Below are 13,202 nucleotides of genomic sequence, written 5' to 3'. Positions count from 1 at the left end.
TTGTGTTTTATTTGGGAAATCCTGTTAAGTTAGTATAAAAGGACTGATTTCATACTTTGATTTTATCTTTGTACTTTGTAAATGTAGGTCTTGTTCCACTGTATCTTAGGTTGAACAATGTCATGAACACTTCTCCTTTTCAGTCAACTTGATCTCAAAATTCTGAGTCTGTCTACTGACCTGATCTTAAAGGTGGTTATGTAATGATATCAGAAGCCTGTACTGAAGAGCTCATTCTTAGAAATACCTGTCCTCTTCCTGGGGATTCTCAGACAGTCATACTTTGTTGAAAACAAGCTCCTTGTCCCGTTGCAGATTGTACGGTCTTGGGGGAACCATCAAACAAAAAACAATCCAGAGGAGACAGACATTTATAATGACTGTGGTTAACTTATTACTGATAATTTTCACAAGTGAAAACTTTCATGGGAGAGCATAAGAATAATGCAAGTGAAGAGGAAATTACTTTTTTGTGTATGTGTGGCATGCAAAAGGAGATAATAAAGCCAATTCACAAAATGAGTTTTGGACAAAAAGTCTACTAACCTAATGAGTAAGATTATTTTAGAAAAAGTCTGGAGTGGGTTCTGAACCTGTGTATTCTAATGAAATCTCTAGGGATAAGCTTTATATACACCCTCAGTTCGAAAGCACTGGCCTAGAAGATGCTAGTTGCAAATTAAAATCATAAGATTGCCATTAAACATTTAAAAATAACAAATTACATTGATAACTGTAATATTGTTGCCTTAATATCATCAAGGATAGAAGCAGTGGCCAGTGAGAATACTGACAAAGCTCTAGGAACTTCCTTTCCTATATATGCTACAATTTCTAAAATATTTATGTGAATAATGTTATTCCTATTCATATTTAACCTAGAGAAAGTTGATCAACTCTTTTGAGAATTTTTTTCCCATGCAACTCATAAACAATAGTATATCAGATAAACCTCATAATTCTAGCACCTTTTTTTTTTTTTTTACAAGGCGACAATCTTCATGATTTTCAGTGCCTTCTGGAAGGTCTCAAAGAGTTGTAAGTGCAAAATATCCTTTGAAATATTATTTTGTTTTATTTTTCATTTAGGATTCATTTTGAGGATGGAAACAGTAAAATTGCCAGGACATTTGAGCAAGATAGGATTATGGAAGCTTCAGAACATGAATGGTTGTAGCTTGGCTACCTGTTACAGTGGCTGTGTAATAACCATTCAAAAGTTATGTAACTTCTCAGATTTCTTTTAGTTTAAAGAACATAATCAGAGTCATGATGAAGTCAGACAAATGGTAGAAAGGTTTTCTATTGCAATAAAATCTCTGCTTTTCTGGGTAGATTACAAAGAAGGCAGTTCTGAGAAACTGATTTTGAACTTCTGACTTTGAGAACTGTGAGCAAATAAACACACTGTATGTGTTTTTAAAGCCATGAAGTTTTCAGTAATTTGTTGCAGCAGTCATAGGAAACTCATGTAGTTAAGGAGGGTCTTTTTGCAGTCTCTTAGGGCAGATCCATACTGTAACAGAATTTGCTCTTTCTTACTGAGAACAAATCAAATTCTCAGATTGAGTTAATATTCAATAAAATATTTGATGCTAAAGTAACCACAGTCTCCTTTTGAAAATCTTAGGAATAAACTTCTGAAAATTGCGTCCAGTTTGGAAACCTTTAGGACAGATTTGTGTTCCTTTTCGAATTCTCTTTTTGCAGCTTTGCACAGTGGGAGTATCATAGCCAATGAGGTTTATCTGAGGTGCAATTATTGCTAATTGAAACAAATTCTCTTTTTGCAACCCTTCTGCAGCTTTCTGCCCATGTCACTTTTGTATTTCAGTATCCTCATGCCTATTCTGGAACAAGAAGCCATTTTACCTTAGCACACCAATACCTTATAGGCTATAACATATCCAAAATAAAACAGACTGCGATGGTAGGTCAGAAAATTAAAACTAGAGAAAGAGAGTCAACATCATTGTATTGATGCTTTAGATTCACCTGAACCACCAAGACAAGACATGCCTAGGCTTAAACTCTGCATGAGGTACACTTCTCTGACCAAGAAATTTACCTAGTTCTGGCAGGTGAATGTATTGAGAATTTCTGTTCGACCTCTAAGATGGTTAGAAGATTATTTTCAGAACAAGATAACATCATGACATTTATACAGATATGAAATAAACATGTTAAAAGGTTTTCATTAACTCATGAGAGAACCAGCAGATGCTATACCCATTTAAAAGAAGTACAATGAACAGACACAGTAATGTCACCCAGAGTTCAGAGCTCTGGGATGGAAGCTCTGTTCTAAAGTGTTGAGCTACAGGCCAAGGGCACAGCTTCAAACCATAAAGGACTATTTTCAGGCCTTGAAACCCAATGGATCTTGCTGGTTGGATTGAGAAATTTGGGGGGAATGGTGACTCTTCTTTCTTAGTTCTCCTTAGTTGAAATAGAATATGCATAACTCTTCTCCTATGCTTGTACCACCATTGTATTTTGAGAGTAAATAACTTATTTTCTAGTTTCACAAGTCCACAAATGGAGAGGAACTTTGTCCCAAGACAGATCATTCCAGAATCTCACCCACATCTGATTTAGGTAATGGGATTTTATACTTTGAGTTGGTACTGAAATGGGTTGAGACTTTTGGGGTTGAATGGGGTATTTTGAATGTGGGATGGGCATGAATCTCTAAGGGCCAAAGGTTAGACTTTGGTAGGCTGCATAATGGTCACAAAAGATATCCAGGTTTTAGTCCATAAACTTGTGAATGTTACCTTAAATGGGAAAAGAGATTTTACAAATATGATTAAGTAAAGGAATTTGAAATGGGGAAAGTATCTTGGATTATATGGATGAGCCCTAAATGCAATCACAAGTGTCCTTTAAGAGGAAGCTAGAGGGAGATTCAGTATAGAAGAGGGAGGAATGGTGACTGCTGAAGCAAGATGGTAGGCTATTGACTTTGAAGATGGTGAAAGGGGCCACAGACAAAGAATACAAGGAATGCATCCTTAGGTGTTAGAAAAGGCAAACAAGTTCTCCCCCAGAGCCTGTGGAGAGAGAGTGGCTCTGTCAACGCCCAGAGATTAGCCCAGTGAAAGTGATTTCAAACTTCTGACCTCCAGAACTGTAAGATAAAAAATGCATGTTGCTCTAAGCCACCAAGATTGAGGTAATGTGGTACAGTAGCCTAAGGAAACTAATGTGCCTCCCAGATAAACTATATATCCAGTCAAATCAGCATCTGCTTCTAAAGAAACCCACACTAAGACACTAGGAGAAGATAAAGGATACAGCAGCTAGTTAATTTATCCCATCTCCACTGAAGTTGGCCCCTACCACCTTCCCTTCACATGATTCATATGATTATGTTTTGAGATGGGTTAAAATTGCACAAGACTTGTAAGACTGAACAGCAAATAGGTTTTTCATAACACTTAAATTTTGTCAAACATGAATCCCTTGGGAGACTTTTCACTCTGATGAAGTAACTGGTACCAGACTAGCCCTTCTGCCATAAACAACCATAAAACTGGATAGAATAAAAATAACTTAAAAAAAAAACCTGGATAGAATATATGAGCTGACTGTTTGGGGGCATTGTACAACAGGCAGCACAATGCTGTAATTTCTGAGAGAAAAGAAACCCACAAGGTAGCTCAACCATCCCTCCATTTCTCTGCCTGGGGAAAACTTCCCAGTGGCATATTTTGCTGGATTCCAGGCAGAGCAATAGTGACGCTGCTGGACCGAGAAGGCAGGAATCAGAGTTCAGTTTGAATTGAACAGAGTTCAATTTGAAGAAGCTGAAATTTTTAAGACGAGGCATCACAGAAGAAGTAGCTATATAAAGGAAGGTCTTCAAAAGTCCATTTGGAGGTTTTCCAAGCGTTTTTGGCTGAGAACTGGGCTGCATGTTCATAGGGCTAGACTACCTAGGAGTGGCTAGAGGGTACAGATTTGAGAACGGACAGATATTACCAGTTGGCCCATGCTGGGGGATGTGGAAGCTCCAAGCAATAAGAGTGAAGAGATCTTGCTAATACCTCATTAATCTCGTGGGCATCCACCTGAGATCCCAGAAGCCTTAGGAATAAAGACCGTGCCCTAAAGTAAAACCTATAATAGATCTACCCTTGAAAATTGTAAAACCCTACCCTTATGAGATATGGAGAAGAGATAGCATTTGGAGTCTGATACCTTAAAATGAACCAGGCTTGGGGAAGACCTTAGATTTTCTACATACCTACCTTAACAAAGCATAAAACCAAACCTATTGAACTGCCTACTAGAACAGAAATCAACACTCTTCAGAGTAAGATAGCTGAATCTAGAATCTCTAAACATATCCACACTGCCCAGTGAACAATAAAAATTATTCAACATGCAAAGAAACAGGAAAATATGACCTCTGGTCAAGAAAAAAAGAAGCCAAGATGCTCAGTTGTTGGCCTTTTAAGACAATGACTTTAAAGCAATTATTCTGTGGTTAAAGAACTACAGGAGAATATGTTCAAAGAATAAAAGAAATATGGTCTTAATGAATGAACAGGGAGGGAATTTCAGCAGGTAAGTGGAAACTATAAATAACCAAATAAAAACTTTAGAACCTACCTAGGAATTGGAAAGACTCACTTTTCCATATGCTTCCCAGTTTTTAAACCCCAGAAACAACTATGTCAGCTTTTGCACATCTGCCTGCTGTTTGTCTCACTTGCTCACTTTGCTCACTTTGCTCACTTTTAAATGCAAGAAATCCTTTAGAACTTAAAATTATAATAACCAAAATAAGAATACACTAGCTGGGCTCAACATCAGCTTGAAGGTGGCCAAAGAGAGTCAGTGAACTTAAAGACAGATAAATAGGAGTTATCCAATCAAAAAACAAAAACAGAACAAAATAGATATCATTGAGACACTTTTTTAAAACATAGGAAGTAATAACTCTCTTGGTACTTAAAGTCAGACCCCATCTTCTACTCAATTCCCTGGCACCCCAAAGGGCCATTGCATCTAAAATGAGGCCTGCTATGATCATATAAATGAACAATCATGTTGGGGAAATAATCTTCCAGAATTTTTACTGACTCCAAATTAAGATGCAGTATAGTAAAATATTAAGAAAATTTCACTCATTATCTAATGTTCAGCCAAGCAGCCACATCCTGTTGCAGTTATCTTTTAAAAATTATACATACAAAAAGAAATTATATGTACACAGTGAAGTATCATAGTTAGACACACAGACTGTGGTGCTGGAGTGCCTGGATTTAACTTCTGGCTCTACCATTTACTAATTGGGTAACTGTAGGCAAAATGCCTACTTTGCCCATGTGTAGTAGGGAGATAGTAAGAGTTCATACTTAATAAATTTTTGAACTTGTGGGAAATGATATATGTAACAAACTTGGAATTGCACCTGGCACATATGTGTTATCATTAAGTATATTTTTTTCTCAGATCTTTTGAGAATAGAATATTATAAGGAACAGAATATTAAAATAATGAATCCCCTTTAAAACATTAATTTAAATAATATCTCATTTCACAAATCTTCCAAAATGCGCTTTAGCAGATGAAACAGCTCTTACCTTTCCCCTGCTGATCAACAGAGACATTCCTTTTTGAAAGTGGACATACTGCCTGCTTCATGGAATAGCTGTCCACCACAGATAAACATTACTCTGTGCTACTGGGTGTGTTCAGTGTGTAAATAGATTGTGGGAACACGAGAGGCTGGTTTTTCAAGTTCCTGCTCCTAGCACTCCATGAGGGTCAAGTAGACCAGCGTTCCCCGATTGGTGTGTCTGAAAGAAAACTGTGTCTACAAAATGTTCTAGTCATCAGATTGAGGTAAGAATAATGTGTTTAGGGGTCTTCAGTGTGACGTCTCCTTTCTTGATTTTTGTATTTTTGTGTGTTGAGGGGTTGGGATTTGTCAGGAAATGAATGACTTCTTCCACCATTTGATATGAGATTTTATGACGAGAGGAGGAGGATAGGAATATATAAAGAACATTTTGGCTGTTGGACTGCTATATAAATTTGATGGCTTGAGAAGGGAAATCTATCTTCTTGTTTTTAGCACTTAATTTAATCTACAAATTGAAACATTGCACTAAATCCTAACGAAAAAATGAGTGTCTACATAAGCAAATATGTATCCTTGTGACATAGATCAGGTTCACAGCAAAAGTATTGTCACTTTGCTGAAAACCTCTCATCCCTCTCGATAGAAGTTCTGTTCTGAATTTCATTTGTTAAAAAACTCAGATGTTTTATTTAGTGTTGTTGAGCTATAATCCTGTTCTTGATATGGTTAAATATCCACTGTGGTTGTAAATTTAGTAGAAAGATTGCTAAAGCCTGAACTCCCAGGAATAATTTCAACATGAAGGTGAGGTTTTAATACCATGAGGGGACGAGATACTGAGTGAATATGAATATACACTAGAAAGATGCATCAGATTTTGAAAATTACTCTTTAATATGGATTGTTTTAGTTAGCAGTACTATCTTCCTCGTTTAAGGGAAAATACATTTTGCCGCATAATACATCAAACTCTGTACTTGGGAGAAAAAAGGAGTTATCTATATCAAGTATTCAAAATTGTAAGTTGCAAATATTACTCATATGTGATAATGTATTTAAAAATACACCTTAAATCTGAGCCTCCTTAAAACATCTTTTAAACGCAGGAATTTAGTGTTCAGGTTTTTTTGCTATATAATAAGTTGCTTATATGTTGTTTGGGTACCAGCTTAAGCACAAGACTGTTATAATTTATACCCTGTGGCTTAAGTGCATGATGACATTCAAATGGACTCTGGTGAGATCCTTAAATAGATCTATACATCCCTGAGTGTAAACACACATGCACGCATGCGCGCACACACGCACATACACATTTACATATGGGCAACTAATACTGGGGAAACAGGTAAGGGAGATGATGAGAAAATGTGTCTTTGTTGTCAAATGTTTATCCCATGTGCTTATGATTTTCTGAAATTCTCTGCAAGCGTCAGTTTGGGAATTAGGTTTGCGCTGCCATTCATTTTATTCTAGCTTGATAATGTCTTCTAATAAGTTTAGGGAATGAAATAATGTTTCTACTCCTTTGTGGCCTGGAGGCACATTTGGTGTGTTCCTTGAAACTACTCTCTCTTACTTATTTAGTATGTTAAGGAAATGCAACTTTAATACGTGAAATGAGCAGTTTGTTTTACCTAACTGAGCTCTGTTATACAATGGCATATGTTATGACTGTTTTGCCAGCATATGTAATAACTTAGCTAATCATCTTCAGTACTTCCTATTTAGAATTTACTCGTAACTGTTTTGTGCATCCCATATGCTGCTCGTGCATGTGCTCTCCCTCACACATTCAACCCCACACATGCATTCCTGCTTTTGAATGATTTCACAGGATTCTTTAACTTCTCTCCAACTTGGGTCCATTCCTGGCTCTGTCTTTCTGTGAGTAGTGCCATTGTTTCCTCTGACTTCTGCTTACCGTGCTTTCTCCACATCTTCCGTCATGCCTAGCCCATAGACTTCTCTCTTTTTTTTTTAAAAAAAGAGTATGTATGTATGTATGTATGTATGTATGTATGTATGTATGTATTTATTTATTTATTTATTTATTTATTTATTTATTTATGAGAGACACAGAGATGCAGAGACATAGGCAGAGGGAGAAGCAGGATCCTCACTGGGAGCCCGATGCGGGACTCAATCCTGGAACCCTGGGATCACACCCTAACCCGAAGGCAGATGCTCAACCGCTGAGCCACTCAGCTGTCCCTAACCCATAGGCTTCTAATTCTACTGGTTCCATTGCTTCCATCACTTGTAGAGCTTGCGACTGGAGTGGCTACCTTAAGTTCTGGAAGATCATGTGGAAGTCCAGCAGATGTCCGTACAAAACCTATTAAATATATAGTATTCTAGGATAGGAAATTTCCTCAATCTGATTTCTCTCTCCTTTCAGCAAAACACATCTCTAGGAAGTACTTAATAAACTCAGCCCCTTACTGCCTTATGACCTATTTTATCTCTTTTAAAACCTAAATTTCTTTAAATTTTCCTGCAATTACAATAACATCTATCTTCACCTGATTGTCATTGTACTTCCTAGGGTCACTTGTGATGCTATTAAGAAAAGGAATTATATTCATTCATTTATTTATCCATTCAATAAATATGATGGCTATGCATCAGGCACTGCTATAAACTGAGGTTACAGTATGCAACACCCAGGTTGACCTTTAGGCATTTCTAGTCTACTTAGGAAAGATGTTAATTTACCCAAATAATTCATTTCAATTATGTTAAGTGCCATGAAGGATACTTTTCCAAATCCTCCTCCTGTTTGACTACTTTGCTCTATGTGACGTTCATGATCATTTCCTACTTCTTGAATTCTCCCTTCCTCATCATCCATGACTCTATATTATCTATTCAACTACTTGTCTACCACTTTCCCCCTTGTCTCCTTCTCTTCTCTTCCCTACTCGGTTGTTCCTCCAGAGGTTTATTATTTGCCCCATAATCTCTTAACTACTTTTTTCTTGCCTGTGATGTCTCATCAACCCATAGTTTTAAATATCATAGTTAAAAATATTTTAAATAATGCCTCTAAGATACCCTTTTCCAGGTTTTTCCATCTACTATGTATTTTCCCACTTGTATGTCCTGCTGTCACCTAATATTCATCTGTGGTTGTAGCCAAACACACTGTCTTTTATATCCTCCTCTTTCATCCAGGTTTCTGCTAATGGTGTTGAGGATCTCCTGGTTTCTCACATATGAAACCTTGGAGCCCCTTTGGCTTCTGAGTTTTCCTTTGCTTTCGATACTCAAACCATTACCAAGTCTTAGCATTCTCTTTATGATGATGTGTCTAGACTCTATCCTTTCCCCCATAGCTTTTCTGTAATTTTTTTCTTTAATACTTTATTCTCTCATCCTCTCCTCCCTCAGGCTGAGAGCCACCTAGATAGAACTCAAGGCCTGAGTCAGACCCTACCTCTACCAGAAAGTGATATGTCATGGATATCTTCTTTTGTCCCAACCTTGGGGACAGAAGTATGAGTGTGAGAGAAAGAACACAGGCTTTGGTTGCCAAAGATCCAGCTGTAGGTTCTGATTTTAACATCTGGTCCTTCCTTTGCCTTTGATCTTTCTGTGAGCTTCAGCGTCCTCGTGCTCATCCTATCTCACACAGTGGTCACAAGGAACAGATAGGATCATGGAGGTGAACATAATTTTAAACTGTGAAGCACTATAAATATCAAAGTAAGATTTGTGAATAGAAGAATGAATTGGAGGCCAGGGACCGAGGTTCTGGGTCTTAAATACTGGGACAAAGGGTGGCTCAGTGGTTGAGCATCTGCCTTTGGCTTGGGTCATGATCCCAGGGTCCTGGGATCAAGTCCTGCATCTGGCTTCTCACAGGAAGCCTGCTTCTCCCTTTGCCTATGTCCTGCCTCTCTCTGTGTGTCTCTCATGAATGAATAAATAAAATCTTAAAAACAATACTAGGGCAGTATAGTATAGGGATTGAGAGCCTGGACTCTGTAGCCAGACCACCTGAGTTTGAATCCTGGAGCTACTACTTAACAGCTATGGGAAATTGGGAAATTTAGTTAGCATCTCTGTTCCCGAGTTTCCTTCTCTGTAACATGAGGGTAGTAATAATTTCTACTCAAAGGGGTGTTGTAGGTTTGGCAGGGTTAATAGATATAAAATACTTAAAAACAGTGGCTGGTGCATCATTCAGCGCTCTCTCAGTGTGAAAGTGGTGGTGAGGACCAGTGTGGCAGTATGTGGGTACAAAGTGGAAATGATTTATTAGAATGGAGTCCCCATATGGGGACCAGGGGTCACATCCAGGATGGAAACGGAGCAATAGAGTAGACACTTATACCTGGCTGAATCCTTCATGACTCAGACAAAAAATGCTCCTCCTATCTGGGGCAGAATTGAGCAAATGTACATCGAGGGGCTATGAATATTCTGAGCAACCGCTTGAGGTTCAAGGCTGGGGATAGTGGTCTTTCGGACGCCTTTGGTGGGGCATCAAAGAAAAAGGAATGGTACGGGATGCCTGGGTGGCTCAGTGGTTGAGCATCTGCCTTCGGCTCAGGGTGTGATCCCTTGCCCGGGATCAAGTCCCGCATTGGGCTCCCTGGGAGGAACCTGCTTCTCCCTCTGTCTGTGCTTCTGCCTCTCTTTCTGTGTCTCTTATGAATAAATAAGTAAAATCTTAAAAAAAGAAAAAGGAATGGTAAATAGTTTGCCCTTTCAAGTCATGAAATATGGTAGTATTTCATGGAATCAAAATATCAGTATCCAGATGTCTAAATGTTAAGAAAGCAGACTTAACTATCCTCTGTGTTCTAAGAATTTCTTTCAGTAACAAGCATAGGCTTGTAACATTTCAGAGTGCAAGGCACCTTAGAAATGCTATTCCTCTCAATTTACAGGCTCACTGGCCAGAGCATGTATTTTTACTAGCACAGGAGGAGTTCACTTTGGATGAGAGTCTTTCTTTTCCATGTTAAGAAAAGACAAATAATAATACTTAGAACATTCCAAAAGTGGTTCTAAGTGCTTTAAATTAATTACTTAAATTAATACATTTAGATTTAATTAAATAAATATTTAATCATTTAAACCACTTAATCTTCATAAGAACCCCATGAAATAGATATTGTCGTTATTCCATTTACATAGGAATAAATTTAGGATCATCGAGGTTATGCATGACTGATGAGTAATAGAGCCAGCTGTCAAACCCAGGCAGCCCAGAACCAGAACCTATATTCTCCACCACGGAGTCCTATCATCTTAGCACCTCTGTGCCCTGGCGTTTGGTTAAGGGTAGGCTCTGGAGTCTTGGGCAGCTGTTAAATGTTGCAGTTCATTTCCCTTGATGACTGCTATTAAATGTTTGGTCATTTTGCATAACATATAAAAATTACTAAAATAAGATTTTAAAAGAATATGTTATTAGAGAGGAAGAGGGAGCATGAGCAAGGGAAGGGGCAGAGGGAGAAACAGACTCCCCACTAAGCAGGGAGCTGGACTCAGGGCTCAATCTCAGGACCCCAGGATCATGACCTGAGCTACAGGCAGATGCCCAACTCACTGAGACACCCAGGCACCCCTAAAATAAGATTTATTCTAAGTTTTCCAGTATCAATGCAAGGGGAGTCTGACTTTTCTCATCCATGATTGTGTATATGTGAGCATCAAAGATCTCAAACAGTGATCCCTCTATTTCCTAGACAGCATGTTCTACTGTAAATTGGCAGCTGCTTTGCACTGTACTTCACCGTGGCTTCTGGCCATGGGGGTTTTCTCTTGATGTGTGTTAGTTTCCATCTTTGTTTTTGCTGACATTTCAAAAGGCCTGGCTCAATTTTTCGAGTTGCCATTTGATTTTTCTTTCCTGTTTTAACCACTTCTTATTCATTTAAGTGTTCTCTCACTTTAGTGTTTTTCTCTTTTTACTTTAATCATTATCAGCTACAAAAAAAATTGAATAGGTTTTTACTTCATTTTCTTCTTCACTGAATAGAAATATTAAAATCAGCCTTACCTCCACTGAACCCCTTAATAACCTTTTTTCATTTCCAAGTAGGCATAATGCTATTTGTAACTCTCGATAGAGTTTCATTGAGCAGTTTCCAGTCCTTGTAACAGTTGACTTATCCAGGCTAATTTGATTTCATCTGTCTAATCAAATGCCAGGGAGCACTCTGTTCCAACATTAAGAACACGTCCAATTCATTTAGGGGTTTGTGGTTCATGTAAATAGACTTCAGTGGCATTTTCACTTCGGTGTTGTGTAGTCAGAAAATATTTCCAAAAGTGTATCAGATCTTGGAGGGAAATTAAGAAGATGTATAACAAAGCAACTCTAAGAGGTACTTCATTTTAAAGCAAGTAAAATTTTAAAAACCAAACAATATAATTAAAAAAAATCATTTAAAATGGTAGTGGTAATCTGACCAGAAAATGTAGTTGAGATGGAATGGGATGTGTGTGGAGAGAAATGGTACTTGGAATGTAGCTATCAAATAATGATGTTCCAGGATTTGAAAATAGACTTTGAATCTAAACATACTTTTATCTGGATTATAAAAAGTTCAGCAACAGCCCACTTGGTAAACACAGACCAAGAGAGATCATAGCAAACATATTTATTTACTTCACGTATCAGAGTATTAGACAAATCCATTAATAGATCCTCCCAAGAGGTATATATAGACAGCAATGATTTTTAGTCTCCTGGTATGAAATTACAATTAAAATCAACATACGATTAAAATTTTTGAAAATAATTTCATGTAAATCTAACGATATACCAAGGATATGCCTTCAAACAAGGCAATAAGGGCCTAATACAAAATAGGCATTTTTTTCAACTTTCAACAAATAATGGTATATCCAAAGATGTCTCTGCCTAGAAACAAATGTATATAATTTTTAAGTTTTATATTTTGATGATAACTAGCTATGTATTAAAACACATTTTGTGACAAAGCGTTGCTGCCCTCTAATTGAGATACCAGCCCAGGGAAAATAACTACAAGGAAGTCTAGTCAGTAACTTGGAAAAAGGAAAAACTGGAATGTTTGCATTAGCCATGTTTAAGGGGGGAAATTGAACTTACTTCAAACTACTTATAGCTGTCATCTAATTTCATTGGCTATTATGGAGTTTGAGCTCCAAACACAGGAAGGTTATTTCCAAATCAGTTAGATATAACAAACTAAATAGCTATTGATTTTCTTTCAAGTGAATTCCTGTTTGACTCTCTTAATGTTTTTGTGAGTAATAGTGCTGTGTTTGGCTTTATACTTAAGTACAATTGGATGTAACTGAATATTAGCACCACACAGGTCCCAGAACAATGAGGATAAAATCCAGGGGTAATATTTGATTGGTTATACTGAGAAACTATTGACCCTGGGTCAGCAAACATAAAATGTAGATCCACTGCTGCCACTAATAATCTTAGTAATCGCTCACATTTTCTAGGTATTTACTATGACCCAAGGACTATTCAAGTGTAAGACATGAGTCTTGGTTCGGTCATGTCTCCAAGATCCCATACCTAACAAATTTCAGAGGCTAGATTGGAACCAGAGACCTTACTGGGTGTGAGTTACCTTGGTCAAGTTAA

The 13,202-nt window shown here is 37.5% G+C and overlaps 1 protein-coding gene and 1 non-coding gene across 7 annotated transcripts in view; both read left to right on the top strand.

The window, feature by feature from the left end:
• Positions 1 to 13,202, top strand: part of SYTL5 (synaptotagmin like 5) — a 241,191-nt gene that overhangs the window by 112,438 nt on the left and 115,551 nt on the right. For 3 of the 6 annotated variants that reach the window (XM_072815155.1, XM_072815153.1, XM_072815154.1), the window contains exon 1: positions 5,733 to 5,856. The exons of 2 other annotated variants lie outside the window; for them this stretch is intronic. The gene's annotated coding sequence lies outside the window, so the exon portion shown is untranslated. Of the gene's footprint in view, positions 1 to 1,023; positions 1,039 to 2,522; positions 2,599 to 5,732; positions 5,857 to 13,202 lie in introns of those variants that run through there. One more of the 6 variants, XM_072815152.1, reaches the window with a different exon arrangement.
• LOC140628982 (U4 spliceosomal RNA) lies at positions 1,709 to 1,842 on the top strand. Its single transcript, XR_012026877.1, has one exon. It is a non-coding gene; the product is annotated as a U4 spliceosomal RNA (small nuclear RNA).

Source organism: Canis lupus, chromosome X (genome assembly GCF_048164855.1).
Source record: "Canis lupus baileyi chromosome X, mCanLup2.hap1, whole genome shotgun sequence".
Classification (NCBI taxonomy): Eukaryota; Metazoa; Chordata; class Mammalia; order Carnivora; family Canidae; genus Canis; species Canis lupus.
The sequence above is the reverse complement of the archived record's forward strand: the minus strand, read 5'-3'. Positions and strand labels throughout refer to the sequence as shown.